The sequence below is a fragment of the Haemaphysalis longicornis genome, unplaced genomic scaffold (assembly GCF_048455015.1).
Source record: "Haemaphysalis longicornis isolate Haplotype H1 unplaced genomic scaffold, Haemaphysalis longicornis Haplotype H1 scaffold_12, whole genome shotgun sequence".
Lineage (NCBI taxonomy): Eukaryota > Metazoa > Arthropoda > Arachnida > Ixodida > Ixodidae > Haemaphysalis > Haemaphysalis longicornis.
The window spans coordinates 35,241,188-35,254,743 of record NW_027526225.1 but is presented as its reverse complement, the minus strand read 5'-3'; the positions used below and the strand labels follow the sequence as shown (position 1 = coordinate 35,254,743).

At 43.7% G+C, this 13,556-nt stretch overlaps 1 non-coding gene across 1 annotated transcript; it reads left to right on the top strand.

Annotated features, from left to right (window-relative positions):
• Positions 1 to 2,140: 2,140 nt before the first annotated feature.
• Positions 2,141 to 2,212, top strand: Trnat-ugu (transfer RNA threonine (anticodon UGU)). The gene has a single exon. It is a non-coding gene; the product is annotated as a tRNA-Thr (tRNA).
• Positions 2,213 to 13,556: the final 11,344 nt, after the last annotated feature.

The following is a 13,556-nucleotide window of genomic DNA, read 5'->3' as shown; positions in this document are numbered from 1 at the left end:
TTATTCTTGATAGAAACTATTCCCGGTGTATTTTATACCTAAATCAAAGCTATCTGTGATTGTTTTACTGTTAGACAACAGAAATAAATATATAAACAACGCGCACACAATTTTTTGGGTCTGAATAGTTCGAATTTCGACTGCTTTCATACGACATCGAGATTGAGAAACGCGAGAGGACGTACTGCCGTGAAAGGCTGTCGACATCACCGCAGCTGTATCGCCACGCAAATAAACTCGCAAACTCGTGCTGTGCACAGCGTTCGAAACGCACCGCAGGAGCGTTCCTTCCCAAATGATTAGCACACTCAGGTCCTGTGTATCCCTATGGAACGTCCTTCAGGACTGCGGTCAACATTGCACTTTAGACACTGACTAACATTGCCGGTCATGTGACGGCAGTGAAACAGACTGCCTGTACCGGCTATTAAAGATAGCGAACAATTCTGAAAGGTTCGACGTCTCTCTTTTGTTTGCTATGCAATGCGCGTGTACCATTTTGGCACGTAGCATTTGCTTGGCACGTAGCATTTGTCTGTTCAGTTTTCATAAGAGAATCCCAAAAATACTGTACGGAAGCCTATGCATTTTGACTACTTATCTAGCCGTTTTGAGCGCTGAACCTCGCGTATAAGCTGCGGCAAAAATTAAGATTTATGAAATTGTTAAAAAAGGTTGAGGATTATGAAATTACGTTAAAAAAGATGAAGTGATGCTGAATAATGTTTTGAAAAACAGAATTTTTGAAAAACTCGTGTACTTGTGATGTAATTGTTAAAAGTTTAAAACAGCCAATGTGGTGTGAGCCATTTAACGTCTTTGATTCCGCGCGAGAAGAAAAAGATCCGGAGCTATCTTTTTGCACGCTATTCCCTATTCTTGTAGGGGTTGAGGGATCTGACTCGATCGTAAAACGCTGAGCTTTTGTGAGCTGTTAATACCTCCAAAACAAGCTCTGTCTAGACCGAGAGCAGAAGTTACACAGTAGCGGAATAACCATGCGGCACCGGGATACTTTTACGCAGACGAAGCGAATACACAACAATATTCCCCACACTTATCAAAATTGTCCGCGTATTTGTATGTTACGCTGCAAATGTCGTCGAAAGACGACGTTCTTTCTCATGTTGCTAAAATATATATATATATATATATATATATATATATAGTAAGGAAATGAGGGGCTCGTTGAGGAAATACAGAAAGATAGGTCGGCAGTCTACAATGCCAAAGGAGGCATAGGGGTGTGGTTAGGCTCTTTTCTTTTTCACTTCGGGTAATTAGGTAAACATTTTTTTTAAATATACAGAAGAAAGAAAGAAAAACACGCGCCCAGAGTGTGGACCGAACCCACGCCTTTCGGTTACATGTCGAATGCCTTACCAATTCGGCTATCTGGGCGACTGTGTTCTCCTTCACTTTCTGGGCTATTTATATTTACTAGAAGTGTATCTGACACTTGAGGGTGGTAGCCAGCGCCACTCTGACTACACGGGGAGAAGGGGACCTTTTTTTCAACCCCCGGGGCGTGACTCGAACGTCTACAGCCTGTCATGAGCGGGTTACTGGCGGTAAGCCCTCTTATGCTACCTAGGCATCAAGGCTGCCAGAACCGAGACCCTCGCTAGGCTTTCGCAGAATAATATAGTAAGGAAATGAGGGGCTCGTTGAGGAAATACAGAAAAATAGGTCGGCAGTCTACAATCGAAAGGCGTGGGTTCGGTCCCCACTCTGGGCGCGTGTTTTTCTTTCTTCTGTATATTTAAAAAAATGTTTACCTAATTAACCGTTGTGAAAAAGAAAAGAGCCTAACCACACCCCTATGCCTCCTTTGGCATTGTAGACTGCCGACCTATCTTTCTGTATTTCCTCAACGAGCCCCTCATTTCCTTACTATATTATTCTGCGAAAGCCTAGCGAGGGTCTCGGTTCTGGCAGCCTTGATGCCTAGGTAGCATAAGAGGGCTTCCCGCCAGTAACCCGCTCATGACAGGCTGTAGACGTTCGAGTCACGCGCCGGGGGTTGAAAAGAAGGTCCCCTTCTCCCCGTGTAGTCAGAGTGGCGCTGGCTACCACCCTCAAGCGTCAGATACACTTCTAGTAAATATAAATAGCCCAGAAAGTGACGGAGAACACAGGCGCCCAGATAGCCGAATTGGTAAGGCATTCGACATGTAATCGAAAGGCGTGGGTTCGGTCCCCACTCTGGGCGCGTGTTTTTCTTTCTTTCTCCTGTATATTTAAAAAAAAATGTTTACCTAATTAACCCTAGTGAAAAAGAAAAGAGCCTAACCACACCCCCATGCCTCCTTTGGCATTGTAGGCTGCCGACCTATCTTTCTGTGTATATATATATATATATATATATATAAAAATTTATCGGTCTCTTGAGCCGAAAAAAATACCGTTTTGGTAACGGTTCGTGGTTCAGGCGAAATCATTGCGTTCTGGTTCAGTTCCGGTTCGACAAATTCACGTACCGAACCGGTTAGCGAACCAGTTTGATGAGTTGAATTATCACTGACATTAGCAAAAAACATTTATTAGTTTAAACGACAGTCAAATCAAAAATTCAAAATGCTGCGTTTTCCCAAGGGCAGTGGAGCGATTGCACAGCAAACTTTAAACAATTACGAGATATTAAAAAAAAACAGACGATGTGGCTACGATTTACCACTTACTTTTGAGCCACTGCCAAGAGAAATGACGGTGGGTTATATTTTCTGCCATTTCCTTTTTTGTTGAAATCGCAATCGTCGCTATAGGATCGCCCAACACGCTAAACTTAAAGCCTTAAATTTAGGCCTGCGTACTTGCGCGTTCAAATACCAGCGGTTAAGAGCAATGGCGCACATTTTTTATATTTGTAACAAAACAGAAATATTCCTACAACAGGCACACAAATACTACCAATGAATTAGATTATTTGGTCAACCTGAGTAATTTGTTAGCTGTCACCTTATCGAATGTGTTAGCCACATTTTTGTTAAAAGAAAGCTTTAGTTAACGCTCACTCACTGCATCATTGCTCTGACCACTCTAATTTCTTTTGCGATAGCTATGCCGGATGTGTGCATTACAATTAGTATGTCATAAAACCGCCTGACCCCTGGCCATCGTTCCGTGTGTTACATTGTGGAATCTCATAACACATTGTGCTGTTACAAAATGAAAGGAAAATGGGACGCGCGGAGCATGAGATGGGACATTTTTGGGTAGACGCTCTTTAATTGGTCCACAGCAGTACTCCCCTCCGGAACGAGTAGCAGTAGAAGCAATGTAGCGAGTTGGGCAGTCAGTAGAAGTGCACCTTCGAAAAAAAGCACATCTGGAACAGACAAAACTGCAGAACAAGCAGAAAAGATGGTCGCTGGGGGAATGGGACAGTGTGAGGTACCGGCCTGCCTTTCTGCACGTGTCATATGCTTTATTACTGTTTCTGCTTCCAAGATAAGGTCGAGGGCTGCAGTTTCTTGCCAAGACATTAAGTGCGCACCTTAACCGTTTTCCCTGAAATATCTTTTATTTGTATCTGTAAAAAACAGAAGTTGTCCACTGTATACTGTTCTCAAAAACTGACCACGGAACTCACTAATTTCGCATTGATGACACGTTTGGTTGTGAAAGGCAGGGCAAAGAAAAGTATAGAGCAATATCAACGTTGTGGGGCTATTTTTACTTATTTGGTTTTACTTACCTTTTCCGTAATATTATAAAACAACGTGATTCGCCTTTTCTTTTTTGTTGTTTTCTGGGTAAACACATTTAAAAAGAACTGGCGCATTTGATGCTTCGTGCTATATCTCTACTCCGAGGCGCAGTTTATGTTGAAGGCCAGCAGACTTATTTTAACCAGCTGGTGATATTAAACGTGGATCAAAATCGTGATACACGGACGTTCTCGATTTCCATCTACTTCAGAAAAACGGACGTGGGGAAAGGAAATGGAGACCACTTGTGGTCAGCAGCAAAAGGCTTCGTTACTGAGCTGCTCCTACGGTCACACTTGTCAAGTATTACCAATTTGCAGGTGTTAGACCTTTAAAACAAATTATGAAATGTGAAAAGTTTGCACAAATATGGTGTGGGCTTTCCGTGTTGCGCAGTGGAGCACTCCTGTAGCGTGATTGCTCCAATAAAGTCGCAGCTAAGGGAATGGCAAAGTCGTTTTATACCCCGTGCAAACTGCCGAGAATGAAACTTCGTTTGATTAGCTTGCACTACGGTCGCGCTTCCAGCAGCAACATACCATTGCAACATTGGTGCTCATTCATTACCCCTGCTCTTACGTAGAGCGTGATAGTGTTCAGTTGTCGGGAGGGGAAAGTGCGCGAGCGGGTACGAAGTATGGTACATGAAAGAAAAAAAGGCCTGAATTGCATTGGCAGTGCAATATCAACAACGGAGGGTCGAACCGTTTCGGCATGAACCGGTAACCATTATTTCTTTTTGCGGTTCAGTTCCGGTTCGGGTTTGGGGTCAGTTCCGGCAAAAATACCGGTTCAGTTCTGTTTTGACACCCTAGATTCATGTAACTTTACTCTGATGAAGGCAAGTCCCGTTGCCGCTACGTAAGTAAACATTGTTTGTTATTGTTCTTGCTGTGTATCCGACTCTTTACTTATACTATATATATATATATATACATATATAGTAGCGAATCAGAATAATAAATGAGGGGCTCGTTGAAAATAGAAGAGAAATAACCGGTAACCATTATTTCTTTTTTCGGTTCAGTTCCGGTTCATTTCTGTTCAGTTCAGTTACTGAAATACCGGTTCAGTTCTGTGTCGACACCCTATATATATATATATATATATATATATATATATATATATATATATATATATATATATATATATATATATATATATATATATATATAACAGTGCAGGGCTTGGCAGCTGAATAGTGTATTAAATTAGAGTCACCACGAAAAACACAACAATATTTAATACGACGTTTCGGTTGAAACGTCGTATTAAATATTGTTATGTTTTTCGTGGTGACTCTAATTTAATATATATATATATATATATATATATATGTATGTGTATATATATATATATATATATATATATATATATATATATATATATATATATATATATATATATATATATATATATATATATATATATATATATATATATATATATATATAGTCGCGAATCAGAATAGGAAATGAGGGGCTCATTGAAAATAAGAGATAAATAACGTTTGGGAGTCAAGAAAACCTCGGAAAGCAAAAGGGAGGATATGGGAAATCATTGAAACAGATAAAGAATTTGGAAATAAAGAAAGTTGAGAAAAAATGCCCGCCAAGTGGGATCTGAACCCACGACCTCCAGAATACTGGAGGTCGTGGGTTCGGGTTTTTTCGCGGTGGTCGCGGGTTTGCTCCACTTTCTTTCTTTCCAAATTCTTTATCTGTTTCAATGACTTACCATATCCTCCCCTTTGCTTTCCGAGGTTTTCTTGATGGCATTCAAGAAAACCTCAAAAGCAAAGTGGAGAATGAGGTAGGCCATAGACACAGATGAATTTTTTTTTAAGCAGAAAGAAAGTCGTGAAAAAATGCCTGCCGGGTGGGAACCGAACCCACGACCTCGAGAATACGCGTCTGGTGCGATGACCACTACGCTACCGGCGGGGCTGTTTCCCCATCCCTTTCTTGGGTATTTACGTTAAGATATTTTTTGTTTCCTGCACTTGGGGGTGGTAACCAGCGCCACTCGGACTACTCGGGGTGAAGGGGACCTTCTTTTTAAACCTCGGGCCGGAAATCGAGTGTCTTTATCTGTTCTTCATCTTCAAAAATTCTTCATCTGTTTCTATGACCTACCGCATTCTCCCCTTTGCTTTACGAGGTTTTATTATGGCCAACCCTAATTTTTCTGCCTTAATTCAACGAGCCCCTAATTTCCCATTCTTATTCGCTACAGCTATATAAACACACACACTCTCACTCACACACACACACACACATATATATATATATATTTATATCTATTTATATATATATATATATATATAGGAAATGAGAGACTCGTTGAATTAAGACCAAAATAAGGATTGGCAGTCAAGAAAACCTCAGAGAGCAAAGTAGAGAAAGTGGTAGGCCTTTGAAACAGATAAAGAATATGGAAAGCACGAAAGTGGAGAAAGAAATAACCGCCGCGTGAGATCCGAACCTACGACCTCATGAATACCGGTCTCGTGCGACGACCACTACGCTACCGGATGGGCTATTTTCCCCTCCACTTTCTGGGGAACAGTTTCCTGCACTTGGGGGTGGTAGCCAGCGCCACTCGGACTGCTCGGGGTGATGGGGACCTTCTTTTTCACCCCCGGGCCGTGACTGGAGTGTCTACGACATGTCGAGAGTGGTCGACCAGCGTTAAAACTTCTTTAAGCTCCTTATGTCTCCAATTCTGCTAGAACAAAGGCCCTGGCTATGCATGTAGCGAATCACAATAGGAAATAAGAGACTCGTTGAAATAAGACAGAAATAAGGATTGGCGGTCAAGAAAACTTCGGAAGGTAAAGGGGAAAATGTGGTAGATCATTGAAATAGATAAACAATTTGGAACGAAAGAAAGTGGAGAAAAAATCCCTGCCTGGTGGGATTCGAAACCACGACTTCTAGAATACCGGTCTGGTGGGATGACCACTACGCTACCGGCGGGGCTATTTTCCCCTCCACTTTCAGGAGTATTTATGTTCAAGTTTCTTAAGCATTTTAAAGTGTCGAAAGCAAAGGCGGATTCTAATGCAACGATTTTAGAATCAACCTTGAAAACCAACCACGACGGCCAGGTTCGGGAATGTTATCTCCTTTATAAGTTTAGGTCAACGACGCTTGGGATTAAGGAAAGTTACGCAAAAATGACGTGGTTTACCGCTCGATTAAAATAGGCAGCCTCATAATTTTTATAACGATGTTCAATAATCCTACCCATGAGTTTCCCATCAGAATTCTCAGAAACTCTCCAAATACACCAACTTTAATAGTTTAATGCGGCTCAACAATGGCATTTTTTCTTGGGAAGGAGGCACGTTCCCACCACCACGTAGGAATGTTTCACCCTTTGTGATCTATAGACCCTACCTATTTCCTGTTCAGTTGCTAGCTCCTGTGCAATGCTCTTTTGTGTCCTGCATCTATTCTCTTTATCCGCAGGGTCACACCCATCTTCGCTTCCGCCTCAATCAGTCTCCCCAACCACTGAATACCTTCCTGTACACTCTTCCTTTCTTTTTGAAACCGCGATTGTCTTAACTTGCAGCGCAAGCCGCGTACGTTGCCCCGTCATGGTGCAACCTTGAACGCTGCTTCGTTAACACGACCCCTTTGTCTCTCTCACTCTCTCTATTTTTTTTGTTGTTTTAATATATGCGTAGCGCGACTGCATGCATACTCTCCGTTTCCGAAACATCTTCCACTCCTTCTCACAGTTTTCGGCAAAGCTATATAAGAAATGTGTTCCAAATGTTTGTGACAGCAAAATTACGTAACTGTACTCTGATGTAGGCAAGTCCCGTTTCCGCTACGCACGTAAACCTTGTTTGTTATTGTTCTCCTTGCCCAATTCAGTTCCTTATAGGTATTAAGGAATTAAAGGAGACACGATATCTTCGATGATATTCACAGCATGTTTACAAGAAGTATTCCGAACATTGAATTCGGAACAGGTGGGAGTAAGGGTTAGTGGACAACACCTCAATAATCTCACATTTGCTAATGACGTTGCCTTTTTAAGTAACTTGAGGGAGGAATCACAAAGCATGCTTACCGCACTGGACAGAGTAAAACCATGAGCCTCAAAATATAATGCAGAAAACTAATGTAACGATGAATAACCTAGGGACAGCACCACGGTAAGAGATACGTGGCGAGGCGGTGGAAGTGGTACGCGATATATCTGCGTATCCTTTTGTCATAATTGGCGTATGCTATCGCCCCCCAGATGCCGACACCTCATTCGTACCCAATTTCCACGACGCGTTGCAGTTGGTCTCAACCCTACACCCCAACACGCGTATTGCAATTTTTGGTGATTTTAACTTTCCGCCTATTGACTGGTGCAACCCCGCTTTCACGCCGGCGTACAAAAGCGTCGAAAGCGATTTCATAAACACGTGTCTTTCGTTCGGGCTTTCGCAGTTGGTCACATCACCCACAAGAACTACACAACACTCGAACAATCTACTTGACCTGGTTCTTGCCTCTCACGCAGATAGTTTCTCTCCACTCACCCATGTGGATGGAATCAGTGGCCACACAGTCATTCATGGTACGTTTCATTGCTTACAATAACGCCCACCGGAAATGTCGAAAACAATAACACTTTGCGATAAAGAAAATTATCTCGTTATGAACGCTGAACTGAGCCACTTGATTCGTTCTTGTTGGATTTCGGAACTCGCTACACACACGGATTTCGGAAACAAACTGGTCAATCTTTAGGTATGAAATACAACGTTTGATTGCAAAATACCTACCTTCAAAAACGATAACAGAGCGGATCGCATCCCCGTGGTTCAGCGTTACTTTAAAACGGCTCAAAAGAAACAGAAATAGGCAGATTAGAGCGGCAAAATCTTCCACCGACCTACACATACGGGAAAAATATTGAGCAATATCGAAAAAGTTCGATTCACTCCTGTCTTAAACCAAGCGCACCTTCTTTTCGTCGACACTGCCAGCCCTTATTCGCACTAAACCTAAGCAGTTCTGGAGGATCATTACCCCAAACACGCAACTGCTACAGTTTCCTTGCTTGATTCCTCAGGAACTGCTATTCCTGACTGCAAGGTTGCCGAGTCCTTTAACTCCACATTCTCCTCAGTATTCACCCGCGAGCCAGATGACGGCACTGTGTCCCTTTCTACTAAATTGCACTCCATCATACCCAGCATTACATTCCGACCACATGGCATCTCAAACGTCATTGACTCCCTGAAGCTATCTTCGGCCTCAGGCGTTGACGGTATCAATGCAAAAATTCTTAAAAACACCAAACACCTCTCTAGCAACATTCTTAGCCATATTTTTCAGCAGTCCCTCTCAACAGGTTCCGTTCCCCAAGATTGGAAAACAGGAAAAATTGTACCTGTCCCCAAGAAAGCCTCAGATAACGCCTTTTGTCCAATCTCTCTTACATGTGTTTGCTCTAAAATAATGGAACATATCATTCACAGGCACATAGCTGCTGTCTGAAATCCGCGAAATTCTTTCATCCCAATAGGCCTCCTGCGCTGCCCAGGGGGCGCTGCGCAAGCTGCTTCCGGGCAGTACTTCCGGGTACATGGAGGAAAGAAAAGGTTAGGAGAGGCCCTGACGTCACATTTGTGAAGCCGAGTCCCGCCATGACTTGAGCCCAAGGAGCCCAGCACTGTATCCCATCACCCTTTGCTGTCTCCGGTTTGATTTGACTAACATGGCGTCGTCCTGCCCTCCCGCTTCGAAGCGAAAACAGCTTCGCCGCTAATTCTTTGGTGCGATGTCATCTTCTAAGCTGTTGATTTCGCCTTCAATTTGCCCATTCTAACCCTCACCCAAAGTTTCAATCGAAAAACTGCCTTCGTTTTTGAGATAGAAGGACGATTTTTCAGCTCTTAAGCCTGGCAAAGTAGCTTTTGTCGTCGTCATAGCAACAGGCTCGCGCGATGGCGAACGCAGACGCCTCCGACGGCAGAGTTTTCAAACTGGCCTAATCTGAAAACGTTTGTCGTAGCGACTGCGCTGGTTTGCAAGCGTAGCGAAGCAGCCACATACCAAGCGCCTTAAAAATGTGTCCGTTCTATTCGCCCGAATTTGGCCGCCGCAGTTGTAAACAAGTAAGCAACATTGTCCATGGGCTCAAGAAAAATCACGTGACTTCCTCCACACTTTTTGCAATGCATTGGGGTGCTAGGGGCCTCTCCTGAGTATTCTTTCCTCCATGTCCGGGTAGTACAACGCTGCGCGGGTCCCATAGGATCCCGTGTTGACAGAAGCAAAATGAGCTTGACGCTCCCGATTATTTTGCGACGTGGTCACCAGCTCATCCCCGACGCGTCCGATCTATTTCAACGATCAACTTGACATTAGGGGAAAAAGCTTTGCAGCGCTAAACGCGTTTACAGCGCCGACGAAAGTGCCGGGACCGTGACGGCGTCTGCTACTCGCAGGTTCACCGATCGATGGTCGTACGAAGTGAAATTTCAAGTGAAATTTCTTGTTTAAACTAATACTCTAGGTAACAAAGACTTCTCAAAAACAGCCTATCAAAAAAGTAGAGTGACGCAATCGGCGATGATCGCGCTTTAAAAAGCCAGCGAGTCCGGCATGCAGACTGCAGGCTCGCCTGCTGCGGTGCGCCGCTCTTTTGCGTACCTGCACACTATGCGTGCACTTTCATTAAACAGTGCTCGTTTGCATCGCCGTTACGAATACATGGTGCAGCGTTAGCTTGCCGTTTTGCTGCGTGTCTCACTGACAAAATGCCGCGACCGTCAGAAGCGTGAAATCTGTTTTGCGATTCCGAAATTAGTGGCCGTAAAACAAAGTGTTCGGGCGAACTAAGAGGCCGCTCGCTTTCCTTGGTTGCTCTCACTTTACTTAATTACGCTCTTGCAGCATACATTCCTAGTTCGCACTTAATAGCCTAGAATGAGGATCAGCAACGGCCAAGTTCCATGCAGCCGACACGGCGGAGGGCTGGACGGCAAATCGGGTGGGAGGAGGAGGGGGGATTTGAAGGCAAAGAGAAAAAATTCTGCGAATTTCTAATAATATTTGACAATAATCTGGCGAAGTGTGAAATGGGGGGGGGGGGCAATTCAACTGGAGGACGCCAATTCTCTGTTCCTGTCTCGCTGTCTACCTCCATTTGAAGTCAAAACTGCCGCCGTGTCGGCGTTCAGCTTCGACGACCCCTGCACTAGAAAACCAACACAATCAGTGATGCTCGTATTTAAATATTCGGGACCCCGCACCATGTATGCGGCTGTGTTATCTGATGTTATAGAAGTACAAATGTCTGCAGGCAGCGGGCTTGGGATTTGGTGCATGTTTTGTGTCGTTTAATAGCACTTAATTTGTTTATTTGGCTCTATTCATAGCGCTAGTGCCCCACCTACTCGCATGTACCCCGCCGTTCGTAAATCGTGCGGCGTAAAACGTTAGGCAAGAATCATTTAGTTTGCGAAAATACGAAACAAAATTTCCACTCGTTTCAAAGGCGGTGCCAGGCCAGCAGTGTCAGCTGAGTCGGCTGCGCAATTCTTGCGTTCGCTTACATGCTCCCTCTGAAGCAACCTCCTGCAGTTACCTCAAGATATAGGATGAGCAGCGTTCAGTGTTTATACTACTCGCGAACTTTCCTTTGTCGACCGCACGCAAGAAGAAAAAACTGTAACTGTCGTCAAACAGTTAAACCACCCGACCCGGCAAACTGTCCCACGCCGCTACCACAGCGACAGCTCGCTCAAAAGAAAGCCGACAAATCGGCTTCTTTTAGCGGATATTATTTTGTTTAGCCGCTGCAACTGCTTTAAGGGCTATTTCATAATGTATGAAGTCATTTAAACACGCCACAAAGCGCCACAACTAACTTTCACTCTGGCTTGTAATTGAAAACACATGGAGGGCGGCGAGGGTAGTCTGCTTTTGTACTACCCAGAGGCGTGGACCGCTTGGGGCACTGCATGTCGCCAAAACTCCAGCGCAGGAGGCCTATCAACATGGCTTCCAAAAAGGTATGTCCTGCGACACTCAATTGCCACTCTACTAAGTGACATAAATTCGAAATTAGACATTAACGTCCCCGTCAATGGTATTTTCATAGATTTCGAGAGGGCCTTCGACAAAGTTCCTCACAAGCGTTTGCTATCTAAACTTTCACATTTAAACCCTAATGAACATGTATTTGTATGGCTTTCAAACGTTTTAACTAACCGACAGCAGTTCGCCTACGCTAACAACAGTTCTTCCTAATTATCCCGTGTCATCTAAGGTGTTTCTCAAGGGACGGTCCTCGGGTCCTTACTTTTTCTCATATACATCAACGACCTACCAGATAATATTTCTTCAAGCATTCGGTTGTTCGCGGACGACTGCGTCATTTATCGCCCCATTATCGATCTCAGTGATAACGTAACACTCCAGCAAGACCTAAGGAAGATAGATGAATGGTGCAACAAATGGCTCATGGTTCTAAACGTTCACAAAACATCCATCATATCATTCCACAGGCGTCACTCCTATTCCACGTACAAATATTTCTTAAGTGGCTCCGCGATATCTTCTGTCTGGTCCACTAAATATCTAGGTCTTCTTTTTTCTCATGACCTTACATGGTCATCCCACATAAATCGCATTACCAGTGACGCAAATCGCGCTGGGCTTCCTCTGACGTAACATAAACATGGCTCCGTCCACAGTTAAATCATTGGCCTACGAAACGCTTGTTTGCCCTAAGCTGGAATTTGCGTGTGCAGCCTGGGACTTACCGCAAGCTAACTCATGTACCTTCCTTGAATCCGTCCAGAACCGTGCGGCCAGATTATTCTTTTCAGATTATTCATACCACACAAGTGAAACCGATTTTAAACGTAAAGCTAAATTGCTAAGTCTCAAAACACAACCTTCAGTAGCACGACTTTGCCTCTTCCACAAATTCTACAACTCGTTTTCATGCGAAAGCCTCTGCATAACAACTGCTCACCACCCATCGAATCGCCTCAACCACTCAAAAACAGTATACCCACCTCACGCACGCACGACCACCTATCTAAATTCATTTCCTTTTTTTCACAGCCATCGAATAGAACAGCCTTTTCGAAAGTGTCGTCACCAGACCAACCGGACTCAGTTCAAAGCTGCCGTAGAAAAACTTCTGCATTGATTATTTTTCTGTCGTGTATGCGATTATCTTTAGTGCTGTTATCTACTTCGTTGGTTTGCATTGTATGCTTTTTATCAACAGAGCGTGCTTGATACCCTCTGTATTCGTGATACGCTTGTTCGGTTGTATTTTTATGTTTGTTGTTCGGGTATTTTGTAATTTTCGTGCTTCAACACCCCTCCCGTAAAACCCCACCCATTGGGGTCTTTGAGGTATCTGTAAATAAATAAATAAATAAATAAATCTACTCAGGCCAAGTTATGACCCGGATCCCCACCATGAGGCACAGGTGATTCCAAGGATAACAATGTTGTTGAGTGCATTCGGCAGGCATTCTGAGATAATGAACGGCAGCCTACCATTGTTCCTGAAGAAGAAAGTATATGACAGCTTCACCTTACAGGGTAGGAACTTGGAGTTGGAACCTGTGGGGTAGGAACTTGGAGACTCACTAAGAGGGTTCAGCTTAAATAGAGGACGACTCAACGCACAATGGAACGGAAGATGATAGGTGTAATATTAAGGGACAAGAAGAGAGCGGAGTGGGTCAGAGAAACCAACGCGTGTTAAGTACATATTAGTAGAAATTAAGAAGAAATGGACGTGAGCAGAGCATGTAATGCAAAAGCAAGATAACTGTTGGTCATTAAGGGTAACAGTGTA